General features: G+C 38.1%; 1 protein-coding gene across 2 annotated transcripts in view; it reads right to left on the reverse strand.

Moving 5' to 3' along the window:
- The window catches only part of STARD3NL (STARD3 N-terminal like), a 60,657-nt gene extending 47,511 nt beyond the window's left edge, over positions 1-13,146 (reverse strand). The window contains exons 1-2 of one of the 2 annotated variants that reach the window (XM_011944518.1): positions 12,932-13,107; positions 12,228-12,277 (exon numbers count right to left, since the gene is read on the reverse strand). The gene's annotated coding sequence lies outside the window, so the exon portion shown is untranslated. Of the gene's footprint in view, positions 1-12,227; positions 12,278-12,931 lie in introns of both variants that reach the window. The other variant, XM_011944517.1, reaches the window with a different exon arrangement.
- Positions 13,147-24,719: the final 11,573 nt, after the last annotated feature.

A 24,719-nucleotide genomic window follows, 5' to 3' on the forward strand; every position in this document is an offset into this window, starting at 1 on the left:
AAAGCAACGTAATTTCTATGTGATCTATTTCCTATAGGAATATTAAAAATATTACTAAACTTTCATTTGACACATAATGCAGAGAGATTTAAAGATGGCTGGGTAAACGCATATCAATGTTTTCATAATTTACGAGACAAACCTAAAATATACATTGAGAAGCTGAATCTGGACGTGAACTACATGGTTTCAGAATTGCACTTGATAATGTTTGCAAATTCAAAGTTTGCCAAGAATATACCACATCTACTTCATTCACCCACAAATACTTTTGAGCACTAAAATTATGTCAGGTCTTCTTCTGAGTACTCCCATGGTGATTAACAAAACATCTATCCTTACATAGTTTACCTTCTTGAGGAAGCGGATGGAAGACAAAGTAGGGCTGGAAACATTGTCATTTTAAACTGAGAGGTCAAGAAGATTTCATTGAGCAGGCAGCATCTGAGCAACTAGCAGGAGATAAGGGAGAAACGCCAGATAGATACGAGGAGGAAGGACACTTCAGATAGAGGGAAGAATAGGGGCAAATGTTCTGAGGAGGGGTGGAGATGGTCACAGAGGAGTGCAGCCAGGTGGCCAGCGAGGCTAGAGCCAAGTGAGAGAGGGGAAGAACATCAGATGATGACAGATCAGTTAACAAAGGGCTGGGCCTTGTGTATGGGCCACTGTAAAGTCTTACTCTGAATGAGATGAGAAGACACTGGAAGATTTTCAGTAGAAGAGAAAAATAATGTAGCTTAAGTTTTAACAGGCTCTCTGGCTGCTCTGCTGAAAAAAGCATAGACGTGGAGAAACCTGTTAGGAGACAGCAGCAATAATTCAGGAGAGAGATGATGTACTGACTCCATAGAATAGGGTGAGGGCAGTAGAGGGGATGAGAATAGATTGGTTCTAAATAAGGAGCCCAGAGCATTTGGTGACAGATTAGCCATGGGGTATGGGAGAAAACAAGGACTAAAACAGAACCGCAAGATTTAGAGCTTGAGAAACTGAAAGGATGGATGTGCTATTTAGTGAAAGCGGGAAGCTAGAGAAGGGGCAATTTTGAGCAAGAATATCAGTTCAGTTTAGATACAAAGCATGAGATGCTTATTAATATCCAAGTCGTGATAAAGTAAGCAGCTGGATATGAATCAGGAATTCAGGGGAGCATAGAGATGAAATTTTAAAACATAAAATATGCAGAAATAAGAATATTCTTCTATGCCATAAAAATGAAAAAAAACTAATAAATTGTATCTATTTGTAGAACAGAAAACAATTATAAAGTGGGTCCTATGTAAGTCCACTAAGAGTTCCCATTTTAGCAAACCATAAGCGTTGAAAACCAAAGAAATGTAACACCACACAGGCATTGAAAACGGTTCAAAGGTAATACAAAAGGTCTCATGCTCTCAGCAGAATCTACAACTAGCCAATAGGGAAGATATATAAATAATACAAGGGAATGACTGAAGAGAGGGAAAAAAAATCAAGTATACATTATTGACAATAACCACGCCATTAGGACTGTTGCTTGGTCCAGGGAAAGAAGAGCAAGCCAGAAAGAGGAAAGGCATTTGACAACGTATATAGGTCATTCCATAGACTACAGGTTGGCAAAATGGGAAGATGCCACACAGCCGCCCAGTAATGTTGGGTGGTACGAAACACTTGTTAGCTCATCGACCCTGCAGGGGTCAACAACGTGGTAGTCAGTTATTTCACTAGCATGGGCTGAGTCAGCCAGCTGGCATGTTGGAGCTGGATCTCATCACTTGCTCAGTGCAAGTCTCTCTCAAGATGGGCCCTGGGGATTAAGAATATTCTTTCATTTATTTCTCTCTCTTTTTTTTTTAGAAGCTGCTGTAAGGTAGCCCAAAGTAACGGAAACAACAGGGTCTCTACAGCTACCTTCCTCCAGCTTCTATTGTCTCCAACCTTTTATTCTCCTCATAGTGGATTTCTCCTGGTGTTCAAATTGATTTTGCAGCCTTTTTCCCCCCTTTCTCAGCTTTGGCTCTAACTCCTAAACTCAAATACAGCCATGTGTCACTTAATGACAGGGATACATTTTGAGAAATGTGTCATTAGGTAACTTCCTCATTATCACAGTGTTAACTGACACAAACCTAGATGGTAGAGCTCACTATACACCTAGGCTATATGGTGCAGCCTATTGCTTCTAGGCTATAAACTTGTACAGCATGTTTCTGTGCTGAATACTGTAAGTGACTGTAACACAACGAGAAGTAGCATTTGCATATCTAAACACAGAAAGATACAGTAAAAATATGGTATTATAATTTTATGGGACCACCATCATATATGCAGTCTGTCATTGACCTAAATGTTGTTATGCAGCACATAGCTGTATTTTCTCCACAGCTCACCTAGAAACTCCTTTGTTTTAATCTTCCAGGTCACAGAGCCATTTGTAACCCAATTTTTCCTTTAGGAGACTAATAAGGTCACTTCCACAAGTACAAAATCCTGCTGATTTTTTACTTGTTGACTGTCTTTTCCAGAACTTTTCTTTGGTCCTCCATAACAAAATCTACTTTAAGCTTTCCTAAAAAATCACACAATACATCAGTTATAAAATACCTGATGGCTAGTGCAAAGTTACCATTATTTTTGCCAGTTTTGACTCATTAGTTCTGTCAACCATCAGCAGACCAGCACTCGAGGAGTTGTGTTGCTCCTCAGTGTACATATAAATATTCCTACAAATATTTAAAACTTCATCTTAGAGATGTATCACCAGCTTTGGCAATGAAGGAGTCAAGAGTCATATTACTATCTAGACAGGTGAAGGTCCCTCAATTAAGGAACTTGAAATATTTTCCAATGCATATGAGGACATCTCTGCATTACAAAATGTCATTCCTTCAATACTTACTACAAGGAATATTCAAATAAGTGCTGTCAATTTTCAGCACAGGACTTGAGATCTTATTAATCTAGATCTGAAAATCAATAGTATCAACAGCGGTGAGCTCACTGCTCTCCTAGGAAACATAGGCAAGTGGCTAAAAGTATACTCTTCTTTTAGTAACTATCCTTCATCCCAAAGAATGTGTGCTCATCACACATTCTTCAATGCCTCCCCAGACCTATCTTTCTGTTCAGCTTTCTAAACAGAAGCTGAATTCCCAGGGGCCAGCTGGTAAGTAGTCAGCAAAGCCAGCACAGCTATTCATAGACAAGCTAGGTTTCTTTTCATTCAACAATATAAAACTTCTCAAGAATGTGGGAGATAAGTGTTCCTGAAAATGTCACTCCAGTTGACAGAGCCATCTTCTACTCACTGTCCCTTTGGTGGCTCTTGGTTGGTGGAAGTGACACACTAACAGCAATGCTAGGGAAGATGTAACATCAACTGCCCCAGGAGACAGCTGAGACCAACACCCTATGTCACAAAATACAGCAGGTTAATGAAAGGTGTGCCATTCACATGTATGGCCAGGGGTATCCACCAACAGGCAGAAGTTACATACATTATCTCCCATGATGTGATATATAAGAACAGCACATAGGTCCAAAAAGAAAGTATGAATCATACCACAGATAAAGGTTTGTAGTCCAAAGCTTAGCGCATGTGACAGATAGGGAAAGTCCATCTCAAAATCTTGATGCCTAGGTTTTAAAAATCACCAGTATCCTTTTCTCTGAAAGACTTCTGGCCCAGCACGGTCGCTCACCTTGTAATCCCAACACCTTGGGAGGCCAAGGTGGGCAGATCATGAGGTCAGGAGTTCGAGACCAACCTGGCCAACTCAGTGAAACCCTGTCTCTACTAAAAATACAAAAAAAAATTAGCTGGGCTTGGTGGTGGGTGCCTATAATCCCAGCTATTCAGGAGGCTGAGGCAGGAGAATCGCTTGAATCTGGGAGGCAGAGGTTGCAGTGAGCCAAGACTGTGCCACTGCACTCCAGCTTGGGTGACAGAGCAAGACCCTGTCTCAAAAAAAAAAAAAAAACAAAGAAAAGACTTCTTAGGCATTCTTAGGCAGTCATAGAGAAAATCAGACCCTCAAGAAGATCAGCAACAGAAGTAACCTCGTGATCCCCTTTACCATCAGCCTAACTCATGTTTCAGAAAATAGAATCACACAAAGACAACTGATCACAAGACTCAATTCAACTACAGGCTAAAATACTCAGAAAATAAAGTGTGCCTTACAGTCTAATAATGAGAACAGACTCAGAGCACATTACAGAGGCAGAGAATACAACAAAAGTAGTAAGATCTCTTTAATTTCATAAGGCTCTCAATAAAGGTTTGAAACTAGCACCATTCTTAAAAAACTTGCTCTCAAATAATGCAACAAAACAAGCAATAAATTATGACTATGGAGATACAGATATATACAGGCAGCACATATACTATATATAATACATATATATACTATATAACATATATACTATATATAATACATATATATAGTAGATATGCTGCCCATAAGTACTTTAAAATGTTTAAGTAAGACTAACCAATAATAACCAGTAAAATCTTCTTTACAGTTTGTCTAAAGAAAATATATTAAATTTGATTCTGCTGCTGACTCTATCCTCCAAAGAGTCAGAATGGTGACCAACTCCATCCCTTTACTATCTCTCATCAGTTTCCTTCACTATTTCCTAATCATCCCTCACCCACATTACTTCAACAATTCAGTCTTATTCATCTCCAAAACATTCATTCCTCTACTCAAAATATCATTTCCCTCACCCAGTGCTTACCATTTTCAGTTCCCCTGCACAGGACGTGATAGAATTTGGACGTTTGTCCCCTCCAATTTCCATGTTGAAATGTAATTCCAAGTGTTGGAGGTGGAGTCTGGTGTGAGGTGTTCGGATCATGGGGGTGGATCCCTCATGAATGGCTTAGCACCACCCGCTTAGTGATGAGTGAGCTCTCACTCTGAGTTTGTGTGAGATCCGTTTGTTTAAAAATGTGTGGCATCTCCCGTCTCTCTCTCGCTCTCGCTCTTGCAGTGTGGCATGCTGCTCCAGCTTTTCCTTCTCCCATGATTGTAAGCCTCGCGAGGACTCACCAAAAGCCGAGCCATGCTTCCCGTATAGCCCACAGAACTGTGAGCCAATTAAACCTCTTTTCTTTATAAAAATTATCCAGCCTAAGGTATCCATAGGAAGCGACACATATGGACTAACACAGGAAGTTTCACCATCCTGCCTTTGCCCCAGTTTTCCCTCTGCCTGGAATGCCTTTACTTTGAACACCAAACTATCATATTAACAGCAAGAATAAGCCTATTCATTGTTCAAGGTAGCTTAGGTATCACTTCCTCAATGAAACTTTCTCTGACCACCTATGTATAATATATATTCTACATACCTTTCTTTAAGAGTATCTCCAGTCTTTCACATGTTTCACATATTGTTCACATCTTCTTCTCAGCACTATACTGAAAACTCCTAGAGAACATTCTATATTCTTAGCACCCAAAGATATGCTTGGCATGTGTTAGGCATTCAATTAGTTTAAAAATTGCAACTATCACTGTATGAAAGTACAAAGTCATCTGAGTACTTGCTAACTAAGGTGAGAAAAACTTACATATATGGTTGGAGTTCCAACATAGTACAGCCCTCCCTTGGTATATGCAGGGAATTGGTTCCAGGACGACCAGCATACAGGGCATGCTGTGAAAACTATTTTAGGTCAGGTCCCTGTTTTACGAAAAAAATTCACATACAACTGGACCTGTGCAGTTCAAACCTGTGTTATTCAAGGGTCAGCAGTATATTAAATAAACCAAGAATATTTTTATTTAATAAACAAAAATGTTCCCAACTCTCCCACATTAACTAAATTGGTAATCTTTCTTTCCAATATATTTTGAATGCTATTTAGTGAAGTCATTCTAATAACACACTACAAAAATGAATACAAGTATAGAGAAATAGAAAGAAATCACTACATGAGTAGGAACCCATCTAACCCAAACAAATGGACATATTTATTGAGCATCTCCCATAAGTAAAACACCATGCTAAATGCTATGCGGGAAATAAAATGGAAGACATGGTATTGATCCTCAATCTTAAATAACTGATTTCTAATTATTTATGTAACTGTATTACCTCCTTTATCAAGCTTGAATGAGTTTGATAAAGGAGGTAATACAGTTACATAAATAATTAGAAATCAGAGTCAAAGATAATTATAATACAAAGAAGACTGAACTTCTGGTTTGTACGGCCAGAAAGGCTTAATGAAAAGGCTGGCCTTAGAGAAAATGAGACTTTCAAAGAAACGAAAATTTATGTTCCAAGGAAAGGGTAGACTAAATTAAAAAGAGAAGCACAAAACTAGCCGGGCGAGGTGGCGGGCGCCTGTAGTCCCAGCTACTTAGGAGGCTGAGGCAGGAGAATGGCGTAAACCCAGGAGGCGGAGCTTGCAGTGAGCTGAGATCCAGCCACTGCACTCCAGCCTGGGCGACAGAGTGAGACTCCGTCTCAAAAAAAAAAAAGAGAAGCACAAGCAGGTCTGTGAACAGCAAGGAGCTGGACAATCTGGAGAGGCCCCATGTGTGGGAGTCACAGGAAGTGCAGCTGGAATGGAAAGCTGGTATGTCACAGAGTGCTAGAAGTCAGCATGGGAGTATACGCCTGCCTTTTACGCCAAGGGCATGCAGGCTTGACTGAGGAGGCCAGGTCCTGAGGACAAGGAAAATGTTCCAAAGGCCAGTAAGAGTCCATTGCTTCTAAAAAGCTGGCAGAGAGCCTCGTCATTGAAAGAACAAACATGGACTCCACTGGTTACTGGCTGTCAACAAAAAGGTATGGCTGTGGTTTCTCCAGGATACAGCTGGTCAAGTCCAGAACTGACATTTTCTCAGTGTCCTGCAAAATATCTATTTTAACACCCAGACAAATGGAGGTCATGAAAGAAATAGTTATGAATAACACTTTTCAAACTTAGAAGGAGTACGTAACTTTCAAACTGAGTCTGCGGAGCATTCAAATTTCAGAGTGGGCTGGATGGCCCCTTCTAGTCCAGAAGCCCCACCTCACCCACCTTCATTTCCAGTCTTCAACAAAGAGGATCTTTTGCCCTCCACATAGAATCCACCACATTTCCTAAATCACATAAATGCACACTTCCCTTTAACGTCACACTGCTGCAGTGCACACAAAGAAGGCTGCAAGCTAACAGCCTGGGACCAAATCTTGTCCCTACAGAGGTGATGGTATTTGTTGGCTTGCACAGTGTTTCTTCCTCTTTTTTTTTTGAGATGGAGTCTTGCTCTATCACCCAGGCTGGAGTGCAGTGGCACAATCTTGGCTCATGGCAACCTCTGGCTCCTGGGTTCAAGTGATTCTCCTGCTTCAGCCTCCCAAGTAGCTGGCATTACAGGCGCCTGCCACTATGCCCAACTAATTTTTATATTTTTAGTAGAGGCGGGGTTTCACCATATTGGCCAGGCTGGTCTTGAACACAATGTTTCTTAAACATTGAATTAACTGCAATATTAAAGATGTCAGTTTTTCACATAAATAAAATCCAGATTTCTTGTTCCTCTATAAAAACAGGCAATTGTGGCAAAACTCCCCCATTTACCAGTCTGCCACCCAGCCACCTTGCTCACTCCCAGCTCTGCCTGGTCCCTGCCAGCATTTATTATTCCTCCTGGCTTACAGGGTCTGTGGAGCCCTAATAGTTGGTGGCCAGTCTGAGTAAGCTGTGTTGGGTGAGAGCTCAGAAAGAGCATTTCCTCATTTCACATTCCAGTACTGCTGCTTACTAGTTGTATAACCTTAGACAAGTTACTTAACCTCTCTATGCCTACATTTCTTCTTCTGTAAACCAGGGACAATTATACTACAACTTACCTTAGAGGGTTGCTGTAAGGAATCAATCAGTTTATAAAAAACAGTGGTTCTCAACGGTGTGGTGAGGAGGATTCTGTACTCCCCCTCCCTCACCCGTCAAGACCTGAAGCATTTGGCAATGTCTGGAGGTGTTCTTAGTTGTCATGACTAGAGAAGGTACCACTAGCATCTAGTGGGTAGGGGCCAGAGATGCTGCTAAATATCCTACAATGCACAGAACAGCCCCCAACAAAGAATTACCCAGCCCAAAATATCAACAGCGCTGAGGAATAGAAGCCCTGACATAAAGCATTTAGAACAACTCCTGGCACAAAGAAAGCCCTTAGTATGCATCAGTTATTACCACCAATGCCCAAGGCAAGTCTTGGCTGGTGTTCCTCCCCTCGGCTAGAGAAAAGTTTGATGCCCTCTGTGTTACCTTTGAGGAATTTAACATACAATTAAAATAGCAAAAGGTACTTGAAATTCAGTTTCCACATCATTAATTTAATAAGTGCTTAATTTTAAAAAATAATTCTGATAATATATTTTCCTGAAACAAGAAGCAAACAAGAATACACTTTGGTGAGCAATAATGCACAGTATTTGAAAAGTATACTGTCCTGGAAAATACAGGACATAGAAACCTATGATTACTGCAACTTGGAAGGTCCTGGGCCAAATTCCTCCAAACTCCAGACTGCATACACTGAGGATGCTTGCTAGTCTCACAATACTATTTTGAAAACTGTAACTAGAGAGGAAGAAGAGAAGGGTTTTAAACTAAAGAGCCTACTGAACTTGACTCCATACCACCTGTTCAGGAAGATCCTCCAGGCTTAAATAGCTCAGAGTCAGGGATTCCTGGTGAGAGCTAAAGCTTTAATCTTGATTCACCACAAGAGGTTTCTTCCGGATCCAGGTCAGCTCACAAATAAAGCAAGCAAAACAACTGAAAAGGCCTGAGCTGTACTGATATATCGTGTAAGAGGCTGCCGGGAGTTCCAACACAAGACATCAGAACTGATGATGGCCTGCTACAAGCCCTTGCAGCCATGAACCAGGGGTACTGACCAGGCTTCTTAGCCTAGCACTGCAAGTAACACAGGGCTAGTCTCTCTGGGCCTCAGTTTTCTCATCTCTAATATTAAAAAGTGGAAATCATTGTTAGTATTTTCCAATACCATAAACACAGCGAACACTGATTTTATTTGTGACAGTGTGCTTTCAACATTTATAGCCCAAAGACATGAGTTCTCTCAAAGGACCTCTTGATAACTGCAGAAGGCAGACCCTTAACTACAACAGAAAACAGGTTCTGTGGAATCAAAGCTGAGAAAAGCCTAACAGTGTGTCTTTCAAAGATAAGATGATAAAAATGTAAATAAAATAACAGGGCTCTACAATCTGCAAAAAACTGTTCATGTATAACACAAAGTGTCAAGTCTCTTAAGCTCAAGTCAACATATATTTTAACACCTGTGTATGTAATAGTGTAACACCAATGCTATCAGGACTGGTAACTGGTGTCAAAGAGATGTTCCCGAAAGTGCTATGAGAAAAGAAGGCTTCTGTTATAGAGACACGGGAAATGCTTTATTGATAAAGCAGCATTTGAGTGGACTTACAGGGACAGGTAGAATTTTTGCTGGCTGGAGTTGTCTATCCAGAGGGCATTCCAAGCAGAACAAGTAATGGCACTGAAGCTGGAAAGCCTGAGGCAAAGACCAGGAGTCCAATTTGGGGCACTGGGCTCATGGCAAAAGATGGAGGTCAAATCATGATGACCTCGGTCTTCAGAATATGGGCATCAGTTGCATGAACAATTTTAAAGAACAGAGATAGTCAGAATGTCTAGTTTTGATATTTTGGCCTAAAGAGCAAAAACTCTCTTTTGCTTAAACTTAAGTACCTTCCAATATTTAAAAAAGAAGATACTAATTCCATTAAAATTATTCTAAAGAAAACGATAAATTCTACTAAGTTACAGGAGAGTCAAAAAGACATACAGAAAGTAAATTAAGCTATTTATTAGTCTGTTATTCGTCTACCATATTCCACTCATAATTACTAAAATATGCAAACCTTAGAAATAAATAATGCGTATTTTTAAATTTTAAGACCACTGTTAACAGCATGCTCAATCACATTAATTTATAAACTGATTTTGACTTACTTTTAAACATAACATATTACTAAGAAAAAGAAGTTATATCACTGACCTAAGGGTTTCCTCAATAACAGGAAGAAACTCTACTCGCTAAGAGAAACTATGAGTCAGCAAACTCTAGACAATATTCCCATACTTCTAAGCATAAGGTTAAGGCTAGGAAAATAGTAACACATTTTAAACTCCTTTTCAAACATTTCTAAAATTAAAACAAAATGTTAAAAGTCATTTTTAAACCACAGCTTTCTATTAACAGAAATCAGATTCATCCAGAAAGTTTATACCTGTTCATTGTTCAGAAAAGGGAAGACAAATAAGGCAAAGGATTATTGTAGCCCAAGAAGAAGCAATGTCTCATCTTTTTAAAATTAACTTTTACAAGTTTGTGGACAACAAATTCATGCTGTGGAAATATTATATTTTTATATCTACAGAACTATATTGATAGGGGCCTTTCATGAAGGAAATACAGCAGAAAAAACACTAGCCTGAAAATGAGCAGGGTGAAAATTTGATACCAGTTTGTCCATAAGGTGCATTATTTTAAAACTCACTGACCTTCTCTGGGCCTCTACAGCCCCAGCTCTAAACTAAGAGGGGTGAATCATGTGATCTCTAAAATGTCACATCATAAAACATAATTTTAAGTAATAGAGACTTGTTGCTGCTCAGGGTCGTGAGGTTGGGGGTTAATGGGAGGTGGGGTAGAATGAATTAGGCTTTGGAGTAAAGCTAATAGGAGTTCAAATCCAAGCTCCATCAGTACTAGCTCAGTAGCTGAAGTGTAAGTTTCCTTCACTATCAAAAAAGCCTAGTATTTTCCTTTGCAACATGTTGGAAGGAAGAGAATGTATATAACATACCTGGCACATCATAGGTACTAAATAAAGGCAAGCATTATGTTTCTGGTCAGTAATACAAGTTCTAATGAAGAACAATAATCCACTTGCCAATGCAGCTTCCTAGAATTTGGCTTGGAGAAGAGCAGAGACCGACTGCCACGCTTTCCAAGTGAAAGGCAGGTACAGGTAATAAGAGGATTCATGCTTGGAAGTAGAAAGGATTAAAAGCAGGGAGCTGAAGAAAAAGCAAAGACTTTGAGTTCTGCATATAACAATGGAAAGGACACAAACTACATGAGATAAGGTGCTGAAGGAAACAAGATCTTTTCATTAAGAGGGCCTCTGGAGAAAAAATATATACACAATGAATTACTGCAATTATTTCATAACCAAAACAAGGCAGAAAGTTGGTTAGAGTTTATGAGTATCACTAAAAGAAAACAAGACTTTGCAATATACAAATTATCTTTCCCTTGCCTGCCTGTAATTCTCACATGGGATACAAGATGATCCAATCCCTGTACACCTCTCTAGGGTCACCTCTGACCACTGTCCCCTCACCTCACCCTTCCCTAGGTTCACTCAAAGGTTCCCTTTGTCCCTGCAACATGCCAAGTTCATTCTTCCTTTAGCTCCTTTACACTGTTTATATCTGCCTAGAAACTTCCAGCCCATTTTCTCATGGCTGACTCAGCTAAACTTTCAGCTATCACCCAAAATGTCACCTCCTCAGTGAGGTCTTCCCTGACCACCCCATTTCTCCACACTACCCAGTCACTCTCAAGCTCCCTACCCAGTAATACCTTCTCTGCCATTTATTACTATCTAAACTTGTCTTTTTTATTTACATGTGTATTATATTCTCCATCAAAAGTTAAAATCTTTGAGGGTAGGGGCCTTATCTAAATTGGTCACTACTCAATCTCTAACACCTAAAACAATGGATGGCATAGATAATCACTCAGATAAACTGTCCAATGAATAAATCCAAATGATGTTAATCACCATCCTTCTGTGAACATAAGTAAGGTAATATCCCTCGGAGGCTGTTTAATTTCATTTCTTTCATGCAGTTTTAGGCAATGCAATAATGCTGTTTTAAAAGACCAATGTTTGAGACAGCTAGATTTTAAAGAGAGTGACTTCTACATGACAACATATTGTACATGTTTTCACTTTATGAACACGAATAATCCACCACTTTAATTACCAGAATCCGTAAATAAAACAAGGATACCATAAGTTGTTTTGTGAGATCCTGCTTCTATAAAGAGGCGTATGGGTAGATGGTATATAGATGGGAATTACCTTTCAGAACTCTACCTAACAAGGAAATGCAGCAAACTGGACTAATTCCAGTAAAGATTTAATTAGACCCGTTACTTTGTTACCTTGCTAAACTTATCCAAACTAGTACAAGTGATGAATTCAGTGATTCCATCTGTGAAATAGAAGACAAATGACATAGTGAACAAAGAAAAGTTCCACAATGTCCACCCATGTTTGAACTAAAAGAGAGGAGGAAAAAAAATCCCTAACCCTAAATCAAAAGTAATCAAGCAACTAAAATTTCAAACAATGGCGAGATATCGATGAGTAGGCGAAGCAGTGAACTGAAACCACAGCGAGAACATTCATGATTTGTGCTTTCATTTTTTTTTTTTTTTTTAACACGACTTTTCTCAATGAATAGAAGAGACTCACAACCGCCTGTGCCTGGACAACCCACGCATTACACCCAGTCACAAATTCTTGGTCCCTCTGGAGGGCCCATGGCGCCAGCACGGGGCCGACCCCATCGGGGACTCCTCAGGGTCCGCAGGCTGGAGCAATGGGGACACTCCCGCAACCTATATCCATCGCTGAATCCCTGCCCAAGCCGTGGGAGCAGCGGGACTCAGCATTCTGCAACTTCACTCTTGTGTCCATTATGAGCACAGCCTGCCTCGCCCCTCCTCCCCCGGAGGCTCGCGCAGGACTCAGTAAACAGAACAGGACTGGGCTATGGCCTCCTGTACGCCCCCATGCAAGTCATCTGACCCAAGAGACTCAGTTTTCCAACCTGTCAAATAGGGGAACGAGAAACCCAGCCTACCTCAACGGGTGGTTCCTGGCCGGCCGCCCCAGGTTGGCCCGGGAACTGCGGCTCAGCGGTCGCGCCCCGGCCTGAGGGGAGGGGCTTGGCGGGGCGGACCCCGGACACAGTCCAGCGGGCGACGCGCAGCCCACCGCCCGCACCCAGCAGCCCCGGGACCTCCGGCCCGTGACGTCAGCACGCTGACGTCGACGCACAGAGTTCGCATCTTGCTCGAGGGACCAAAGACCCGACTGGCTCACGAGCGACTCCGTAGAGGAGCCAACCTATTGGTCAAATGACCTGTCAATCTCCTACTGACCAGTAAGCGACGCGGAAAGGAGGGAGAAGGCGGGCCGGCCTGCCCGTAGGAATGGATGAGGAATCTGGACATCCAGCTTTGAAACACGGTGGTGGTTGGACTTCCCTGCATTTTCCATCACAAGGTTTAACAAGCGTCGGATTCCTTTTCGAACGCGTTTCTGCGCCTTCCGCTTCCCTTCAGTCATTCGATGGGGGGTTTATGCTCCAGCTCGTGGGAAAATGTTATGGAAATCGGTTTCAGGGCCCCTTGGGCATCTCACGCTGAGCCCTCCAGGAATGAAAACAGGGCATACCATTTCTATGCCAGTACTCAGTTCAAGAGTCACCACTTCTAACTCTCACCTCCCCAGACCTATTTAGGATACCTTTTCTCTGCGCTCCTAGTTCTTAACTAACATCTCTAAGGGGCAGTCACATTTGATTATGTGTCTGTTTTCACACGAAGTTAGGCACCTTTTATTGCTTTATTTAAAATTTAATTAAACTTTTCTCCCAATAGATGCTACAGTTATACACATTTTTAGAAGCACAGAGGTATACAGTGAACATTCTTTGGATCCCCATTTTATTATTTGTATATTTTTCCAAAGTCATAAGTGTCGATATTAATTTTAAATTACACAAGACTATGTCCTTGCGAAAAAGAAAAAAAAAAAAGCTTAAACGTTACGAATTATGCTTGTATACCTTTTAGGCCCTAATTACAAACCCAGTCTGTAGATGATGACTCCTAGATCCTGTGCATTTGCAGGTGTAGATTTTTTTTGCACTCAGCATTGAAATCTTTCCATATCTGTATATAAATCTACCTCATTCTCTGAAAATGCTACATGTCCTCAGAACCAATATGTATATATATATACATATATATAATTAATGTGCCATTCCCCCACCCTCCCATATTTGTTTATTAATATTACTGTGAGAAGTAATGGTACCATAAACATATATGTAGGTGCCTTTTTGTACTTAGGTCCAAGTAATTCTTTAGAGTACAGATACCAACATGAGAATGTACTGGATCATAGAGTATGCACGATGTAAATCCTTAATAGATTTCACTGATTTGCTCCCCTGAGTAGTTGTTCTAACTTACATTCCCACTCCTTTTTTTTTGTATTTGAGCAATTTTTCCCTGTATCCTTGCCAAAATTGATAAAATACAATTTTTAAAAATTCTATAAACTGATAGATGTGAAAACCTTTTAAAGGATAACATATACAAAATACAATAATCATAAGTGCTTGTCTTAATGACAGTGTGAACAAACTTGTGTAACCACCACCTCATACCAAAATTTTAAATGTTTACCAGCAATATAGAAGCTTTCCTCATGCTCAGTCTTAGTCATTATAGCCCTACACACAGGCACAATTCTGAATCCTACCATCAAATTACTTTTGCCTGCTTTTGAATGTTTATAAGTAGTCATACATGATATGTACTCTTATGTGGCTCTTTTTGCTTAACACTATATTTGTAAGATTGATCCATATTAAAGAATATAATAGTTTCATTTTCATTTTTGTATATAATTCCAAAATTTTTTGTCTATTCTATTGTTGTCTGACATTAGGTCATTTAAAGTTTGGGGTAATTACAAATGACGCTGCTATGAATATTCTTGTACCTGTCTTATGATGCATATAGTTACACATTTGATTTTGGAAGATTCCCTAGAAGTAGTATTACTATGCACAGGGTATATATTCAATATATTCAACATTAGTAGACACTGCCAAATAGTTTTTAGGTTTTACTAATTTATACATGCCCTAACCGTGAATGAAAATTTCAGTTACTCTGCATCTTTGCCAACACTTGCTATACTCATTTGTGTTTTGCGTTCTTCCTTTTTCTTTTCCTTTTTAAATGTTATACATCCTGGTGAATACATAGAGTCATCACATTGTGGATTTAATTGCATTTACTCATGTGTAGCCTCTGAAGTCTCAAAGAAATTGATGGAAACCATTCCTGAGGAAGCTCCGATATTGGACTTACTAGACAATGATTTAAGTAAACTCTCACATATGCTCAAAGAACTAAAGGAAACTGAGAGTTGAAGCCAGTTGGGCTTCTGGGTTGGGTGGGGACTTGGAGAACTTTTCTGTCTAGCTAAAGGATTGTAAATGCACCAATCAGCAGTCTGTGTCTAGCTAAAAGTTTGCAAATGCACCAATTAGCACTCTGTGTCTGGGTGGGGACTTGGAGAACTTTTCTGTCTAGCTAAAGGTTTGTAAACACACCAATCAGCACTCTGTGTCTAGCTAAAGGTTTGTAAGTGCACCAATCAGCACTCTGTAAAAACAGACCAGTCAGTACTCTGTAAAATGGACCAATCAGCTCTCTGTAAAATGGACCAATCAGCTCTCTGTAAAATGGACCAATCAGTAGGATGTTGATGGGGCCAAATAAGTAAATAAAAGCAGGCCAGCCCAGCTAGCAGGGCAACCTGGTGGGGTCCACTTCTACAATCTGGAAGGTTTGTTATTTTGCTGTTGGCAATAAATCTTGCTGCTGCTGGCTCTTTGGGTCGGCACTACTCTTACGAGCTGTAACACTCACAGTGAAGGTCTACAACTTCACTCCTGAAGCCAGCAAGACCACGAACCCAACAGGAGGAATGAACAACTCTGGATGCGCCACCTTTAAGAACTGTAGCACTCTGCGAAGGTCTGCAGCTCCACACCTGAAGTCAGTGAGACCACAAACCCACCAGAAGGAACAAACTCTGGATACACCATCTTTAAGAACAGTAACTCACTTCTAGGATCCGCGGCTTCATTCTTGAAGTCAACCAGACCAAGAACCCACCAATTCTAGACACAAAACCATGAACATAAAATGTGAAGGAAAATAGGGTAACGATGTATAAACAAAAGGAAAATATCAATAAAAAGATAGAAATTGTGAAAAGGAACCAAATAGAAAAATCTTGGGCTTGCAAGTACTAATAAGTTAAATGAAAGCCTCATTTGAGAATTTCAGGAGACACTTTTGGCATGTTGAAGGATGAATCAGTAAACTTGAAGATAGGAAAATTGAAATTATCCAGTCTTAGGAGCAGAAAGAAATAACAAGAAAGGAAAATGAGCAAAGCCTAAGGGACCTAGGGGATATCAATAAGGATACCGAAATATGTATTACAGAAGTCACACAAATAAAAGAGAGAGAAAAAGAAAAAGTACATTAGAGGATAAAAATGTCTAAGAACTCCCCAAATTTGGCAAGGAAAAAAAGAAGATTCAATTAAATAAAACCAGAAATGAAAGTGAAGACATTATATCAAATTTATATAAGGAAAAAGGATTATAAGATTCCACTGTGAATAGTTGTGTGCTGACAGATTAAATAACCTGAATGAAAAAGATATGTTCCTAGAAACACACAAATTACCAAAACTAACTCAAGAAAAAAATAGGAACTATAACCAGATCTATAACAAAGAGATTGAATTAGTCCTTTAAAAACAGTAACAACAAAACTTAAAAAACAAAAGTCAAAGACCAAATGGCTTCACTGGTGAATTCTACTGGACATTTAAATAATTAACACCAATCCTTCTCAAACTCTTCCAAAAAATTGAAGAGATAGGAACACTTCCTAACTGATTCTCTGAGGCTAGTAATATTCTCATGCCAAAGCAGACAAAGCCAAACAAAGACACTATAAGAGAACTAGAGACCAATATTCCTGTATGAATATGGGCTCAAAATTCTCAACAAACTATCAGCTATTTGAATCCAAGAGCATATTAAAAGATTATACACTATGACCAAGTGGGATGTATCCTAGTAATGCAAGGGTGGTTCAACAAAAGAAAATCAAGTTTATTTAACATATCGTCATATAAAATGAAAGAAACCATGTGATCATGTCAATTGACACAGAACATTTGAAAAAAATCAACATTGTTTCTTGATAAAAACACTCAGAAAACTAAGAAAAGAAAGGAATTTCCTAAACCCACACCTAACATCAGACTCAATAATGAAATAAAGAAAGCTTTCCCCCTAAAATCAAGAACAAGACAAGGATGCCTACTTTTACCACTGCTCATCAACATTGTACTAGAAGTTGTAGTTAGAGCAGTTGGGCAAGGAAAATAAATAAAATGCATACAAATTAGAGAGGAAGAAGTAAAACTATATTCAGAGATGGCATGATCTTGTATCTAGGGAGTTCCAAGGAATCTGAAAAAACAAGAATGACACAACTAGAACGAATAATTTAGCAAAGTTGCAGGTAGAAGATCAACACAAATCTAAGTTGTATTTCTGTGCACTAGTAATGAACAAACTGAAAAGTAAATTAAGAAAATGTCATTTACATAAGCATTCAAAGATTAAACTAGCTAGAAATAAATTTAAGCAATGAAAGACTTGTATACTGAAAACTAAAAATCATTGCTAAAACTAATTTAATACCCAGATAATTGCAATTGCATACCGTATTCAAGAGTTTGAAGATAATATACTTAAGATGGCAATACTTCTGATCACCATTGTTAAATTGAATAAACAGGAGGCCATTGACCTGACACAGTGTGCATACTTTGAGTTCCTTCATAATGTATCACAATCTAACTCAATACATAAAGAAACAACTTGAGAGTCTGATTTTTATAACACATAGCCTGATCTTTACCAGCCACAGGCAGCCAACTGATCAGACCATGTCCATGTCAGTCAGATATCTAGCTCTAATCACTTGAGCTATTTCTGCACTTTACATCACATTCTGTCTATAAATACTCACTGCCCATGTTGCAAAGTGGAGCTCTGAACCTCTTCTATTCTGAGTGCTGCCTAATTCATGAATCATTCTTTGCTCAAATGCTGTTAAATTTAATTTCTCAAAAGTTTTTCTGTTAATATCATCTACAGATTCAGTGAAATCTCTGTCAAAATTTTGATAGCCTTTTTACAAACAGGAAAAAACTATCCTCAAATTCATGTAGAATTGTCATTGAAGAATTTAACAATAATTTTAAAATAGCCAAACAATCTTAAAACAAACCAAGTTAAAGAATTCATATATTCTGACTTAAAAACTTACAAAGAAGCTATGGTAATCAAGAAAGTGTGGCACTGGTGTATAGAGACATATAGATCATTGAGAGTCCAGAAATAAACCCATACAACTATTTCCAGTTGATTTTGAACAAGGGTACCAAATGAAGAAAATGATAATCTCACCAACAAATGTTGTTGGTACAACTGGAAATACATATGCAAAAGAGTGAAATGAGACCCCCTACCTCACTCCATTTACAAAAATTGACTCAGAATATGCCAAAGATTAAATATCAGTGCTAAAACCAAAAACTCTTAGAAGAAAACATAGGGGTAAATCTTGGTAAATCCTTGGATTTGGCAATGGATTCCTTGGTAGCAGAAAAAAATCATAAACATCAACAACAAAAATTTTGCTATTAACTGTACTCATCAGCATTAAAAAGGCTTTACGTCAAAGAGCATTATCAAGAAAATGAAAAATCAATCTACAAAATAGAGGAAAATATTTGCAAGTTATCTAACTGATAAGGGTCTAATATCCAGAATATATAGAGAACTCCTCAACTCAACAACAAAAAGACAACGCAACTAAAAAATAGGAAAAGAAACAGAACAGACATTTCTTCAAAGAAGATATACAAATCGCCAAGAAGACGTGAAGACATGATCAAAATCATTAGTCAATAGGGAAATGAAAATCAAAACCCCAGGCATGATTTCACAGCCACTAGAATGACAAGAAATTGGAACCCTTGTGCATTTCTGGTGAGAGTGTAAAATAGGGAAGCTGCTGTGGAAAACAGTTTGGTTGCTCCTCAAAAAATTAAACTTAGATTTACCATGTGACTCATCATTTTCAGTTTTAAGTGTATACCCAAAAGAATTAAAAGCATGTACTCAAACAAGTATAAGTACATATATATGTTCATAGTACCACCACTCATGAGAACCAAAAGTTGGAAACATCCCAAATATCCATCAACAGATTAATGGTGTATACATACAATGGAATATTATTTAGCATAAAGAGGAACAAAGTGCTGAAACATGCTACAATGTGAATAAACCTGAAAACATTATGCAAAGTGAAAAAAGCCAGACACAAAAGATTACATATTGTGTGATTCCATTTATATGAAATATTAAGAATAGGTAAAGCCATACAGACAGAATACAGATTGGTGCTTATCAGAGTTTGGGAGCAGGGGGAGGATAGAGAAAGTGCTTATGGGCTAAGGGGTTTTCCTTTGAGGTGATGAAAATATTTTGAAACTAGACAGAAGTGGTAGTTGTACAACATTTGAAATGTACTGAGTAAACCCTAATGAATTTTTCAAACCCTAATGAACTTTCAAATGCTTAAGTTTATGTTATGTGAATTTCAACTCAAAAAAAATTAATTCAATGGCTCAACTACTACCAAAAGAAATATGTTCAGAAGAGGTTTGTTCTCCTTCCCAAACTTTCATGGAGTGAAGGTAGTAGGGAGATCTATAGCTATTGTAAATATGAAAGGACTATCTAAATTACTTTAAATATTTGCAATGTTCCACTTAAATTATGACAGTGTAAACATTTAAATTACTAGGGAAATTTCTATTATTATATTCCCAATTCTTCTGCCACTCATCCTCCGGCTTTACATTTTAAACTAGGTATACTTTCTGTTTTCTGCCTCAGAACTGGGGCTTATAAATATTTGTTGAATAAATGATGCAATGAACATATGAGTTTATAATTTCATGTAAATACAACACTTCTATCAAATCCATTCTCTACGTTGCCTCTACTGAAGACATGATGAAAGCCTGAAGTTTTGCAAGAAATATATTGATAATGGAAATCAGTAATACACATTAGGGTAGATGGAAAATAAGTTTTAAATATGTAATCTATTAAAGACGTAGACTTGACAAAAGCTGACAATTGCCTTTATTTGGGAAAATAAAGAGATGGGGAAAGGGTGATTGGTTAAGGAATTTTGCCATTAATTTAAATCAAGAATTCAGGAGGAAAGCTATAAACTCACTCTTGAACATTTCATGTCTGAGATAGGTGTAGTTCATCTGGATGTCTAGAAGTCAACTAGATGATAAACCTGGAGAGCTCAAGAGAGACATCATCATGTGCATGGGTATAGATGCTATTGCTCAGAGAGTGTACACATTGAGAAGGAAAGAGAACCAATGGTAGAATCTTGGCAATATCATTATTTAGAGTAGGCTGAAGCAGAAGAGACCAAAACGAAACATGGACACAGTGAACTCAGGTGAGAGAAGAAACATAGGGAGAAGTCATGGTTGACTAAAAAACATAGTGTTTTGAGCGCAAAGTGATAAAAGACTTTAAATAAAATAATAAGTGATATGGAACAAAAATTAAGAGAACACAGACTAGAAATCTTAACAGAATGACACAAATATGGGAATATTTTCTTAAATAGATCAGCTGCAACTTCAAGGATATAAGTGATATAAAGCAGTAAGACAGTAAGTGGAAGACGGAGAAAGACAAGCCATTACAGGAGAAAAATAGAGGGAGCAACGTGCGAGTCTACCATTCATTCAACCTTGACTGCATGTAAACTGCTATAGAACTTATTGAAAAGTCAACTTCAACTGCAGCAATTTAACTATCAGAAGTGGAAAAGACAGAGCTAATGATGATTTATGAGCCCAGAGCTAATGTTAGAACTTTATAGAACTTTGCCAACCCAAACCATCAGTAAATTTGGTCATTTCCATCCTGTTCTCTCCTTCTTTGAGGTATTTGATTGCATTTTGGTGAAGCAGTTTAGCTCACTGCGGTCTGTCATGTAACACAGGACCACAACTCCTATGAAAATCCTCTCCTGCTCCACTGAGTGAGTCAAGACAGCCAGGAAGGAGGCACCCTCTGCCACTGTGACTCACCATGCATGGGATTGAGCTGGTGACCCGGGAACGGAGCCGCTGCATCTCTCTGACATGTGGACCCAGTGTTAGCCAAAACTGCTCAAACCACCAATTCCACACTTCAAATTAGGCCTCTGACTTGCAGAGCTGCCCAGAAGTCATACAGAGGTCATTGGTCTATTCTTCCCAGCTATGTTTGTAAAGTTTTCACACAGTTTATGTTGGCAAGAAGATGCTCCTAAAGATTCTAGTGGTAACGTGTGAGGAAGGGCCAACATAATGGCTGAATATCCAGGAAAGCAATGTTTACAATTATCATTAATTATTTTCAAAGGGAGTTATCCACATTGCCTTTTGGACTTATTGGGGGTTTTCTTAGTGTTTTTGTAAGCATGTGAAACCTGATACTGATTCTGTGTTTAAAAAAGAATTCAAATGAAACCACTGTTAGTAATTCTTAACTTTTGCCAGCAAGATACTGATATAAAAGTTTCTCCATAAAATTATGCTATCCATAAAAGTTGCTTTTTTAAAAAGAAAAAATAACACAAACAGACAACATTATAATAATCAGTATTCATTTGTGGTGAACTCAGTCCCTATAATCAGAAACTGATAGAGTTATTGAGGTACTTTTGTTTGTTTGTTTTAAAAATTAGCCTGTTTAAAATTTTAGGGAAAAGGAAATTGGACTGACCTCCCTTCCTTTCTTTTCTTTCCTTCCTTCTTTTCTTCCTTCTTTCCTTCCTTCCTTCCTTCTTCCCTTCCTTCCTTCCTTTCTTCCTTCGTTTCTCTTTTCTTTCTTTCTCTTTTAGCTACAGAAAAGTGAAAAATCTAGAAAAACAGTTTTCTCATCTGGCTCTATTATCAATGCTGGATTCCAACAGTTTCAAAAAAGTTTGTCTTTCACAGAGATTCACTAATATCTGGTTATAACAAAGTTAGACAGTACTTAGACCCATTACATACATGAAATAAACCTGTACGATATGTTAATTTCAACTTTTGACTTTAAAAATACCACATCACTTACATAAGTGTCATCGGAATACATACTGCTTGCATAAATGTGTAGTGAGTGTAGAGTCAAAATCTCCTTTCAAACACACCCTTTTCCAATCCCTCACCAAAGATGCTTACTGTTAACTGTTAACCATCTAGGTGCAGCCTTTCCAACTTTCTCTCTATATTAACATTGTATGCATTAATATTTTAAACCAGTGTATTGAACAGGTAAAATACACAGGCTGTAATTTTAAAACGTCTTTATGTTTGTTTCCTATTGTCTCCTTAAACAAGCTAAGCAGGATTTTTTTTTTTTTTTGCCAATGGATTAAAGCTGGGCGTGTCTATTGACTCTTCTGTTCATTCCTAGTTCTCTCTAAGTTGTAAACTATATAGTCCTATGCCAGAAATTTAAATGCCTCGTCTTTTATATTGATCAGCACTTCATTCTCCTCTCAGAGGAAAGCCATCCCCTTTCTCTTAGCCAGGCCCTTTACATATGGACAACTTGCTCTTGGATAAAAGGATGCTGTCTCTTTCTTCTGTCTTTCTAACCAGACTCCTTCCCCACCCTCTGACAGTGATGGTTGATCCCAATTGAAGTTGGAACTGGAGGGATGAGAATGGAGGAGAAGGAGAGGTCAGGGAGAGAGTCAGATAGGAATGATGTTAATTTTAATGAAATATTGTAAGATGGCTCTGGGCCAGGGTGCTTTGCTTTGTTTTGTTTTGTTTTAATGTGGCCAAAAAAAAGCACACACCACGTCATAATATAAAATATACCATCTTAACCATTTTTAACTGCATAGTTCAATAGTGTTAGCTGTATTCACATTGTTGTACAACTGATCTCTAGAACTTTTTCATCTCACAAACTGAAACTCTATATACCTGTTGAAAAACTACCCACTTTCCCCTTTTCTCCAACCCCCATTCTACTTTCTGTTTCAATGAGTTTGACTACTTGAGATGCCGCATCTAAAAGGAATCAATAAGCCCATCTGCTTGTGACTGACTTATTTTAGTTAGCATAATGTCTTCAAGGTTCATCCATGTTGTAGCATGTGATGAGTTTTTTTAAGGCTGAGTAACATTGCATATATATTCCACATTAAAAAAAAATCCATTATTCCTTTAAATGACATTTGAGGTTGCTCTCACCTCTTGGTTATTGTGAGTAATGCTTCATTGAACACTGGCGTGCAAATATCTCTTCAGGATCCCACTTTCAATTCTTTGGATATAGACCCAAAATGAAATTGCTGGATCTTATGTAACTCTCTTTTTAATTTTTAAAAGAAACTTCATACTGTTTTCCATAGCAGCTACACAAATTTGCATTCCTACCAACAGTGCACAAGGATTCCAATTCTCCATATCTTGACAATGCTTGTTACTTCCTGGTATATTTTGTTTGTTTGTTTTCGTGATATCTTTTGTGGTTTTGATGTGCATTTCTCTAATGTTTAATGATATTGAGCATCTTGTCGTATGCTTTTTGGCCATTTGTATATCTTCTTTGGAGAAATATACATGTAAGTCTTTGCCAGTTTTTTAATCAAGTTATTTGGGATTTTTTTGGTTATTGAGTTGTAGGAGTCCTTTATATATTCAATTACTAGCCCTTTGGCAGATACATGATTTGAAAATATTTTCTCTCATTCTGTAGGTTGCCTTTTCATTCTGTAAATTGTTTCCTTTGATGAACATAAGTTTTTAAGTTTGATATAGTCACATTTGTCTATTTTTGTTTTGGTTTTCTTCACTTTTGGTGTCATAATAAAATAATTTAAGAAATTCTTGTGTTAAAAAGAATTCAAATGAAAGCATTGTTAATAATTTTTAACTTTTGGCAGCATGATATTGATATAAAAATTTATTTATAAAATTATGCTATCTATAAAAGTTGCTTTTTAAAAAATGAAAAATAATACAAGCAGACAACATCATCATAATCAATACTCATTCGTGGTGAATTCAGTCACTATAAGCAAATCATTATTAAATCCAATGTTATGAAGCTTTTCCACTGTAATTTCTTCTAGGAGTCTCAGAGTTTTAAATCTTTAATCTTATGTTTAAATCTTTAATCCATTTAGTTTTTATCTATGGTGTAGCTTAAAGGTCCAACTTTGTTCTGTTGCATGTTGATATCCCATTTTCCCAGCACCATTTGTTGAAAAGATAATCCTTTCCTCATTGTATGGTCTTGACACCTTTGACCAAGATCATTTGACCATATGCACAAGGGTTTATTTCTGACCTCTATATTCTGTTCCATTGGTCAAAACATTTGTCTTTATGCCATTACCATAGTTTTTATTACTGTAGCTTTATAATGTTTTGAAATTAGCAGGTGTGAGGCCTCCAACTTTTTCCTTTTTCAAGATATTTTGGCTATGTGGAGGTCCCTTGATTTTAGGATGGTTTTTGCTATTTTTGCAAAAACTGTAGCATTGATATTTTTATAAAGATTGCCTTGAATATGTAGATTGCTTTGAGTAGTATGGAAATTTTAACAGTATTAAGCTTTCTCATTTATGAACACAGGATATCTTTTTATT

This window comes from Colobus angolensis, unplaced genomic scaffold (assembly GCF_000951035.1).
Source record: "Colobus angolensis palliatus isolate OR3802 unplaced genomic scaffold, Cang.pa_1.0 Scaffold232, whole genome shotgun sequence".
NCBI classification, from domain to species: Eukaryota; Metazoa; Chordata; class Mammalia; order Primates; family Cercopithecidae; genus Colobus; species Colobus angolensis.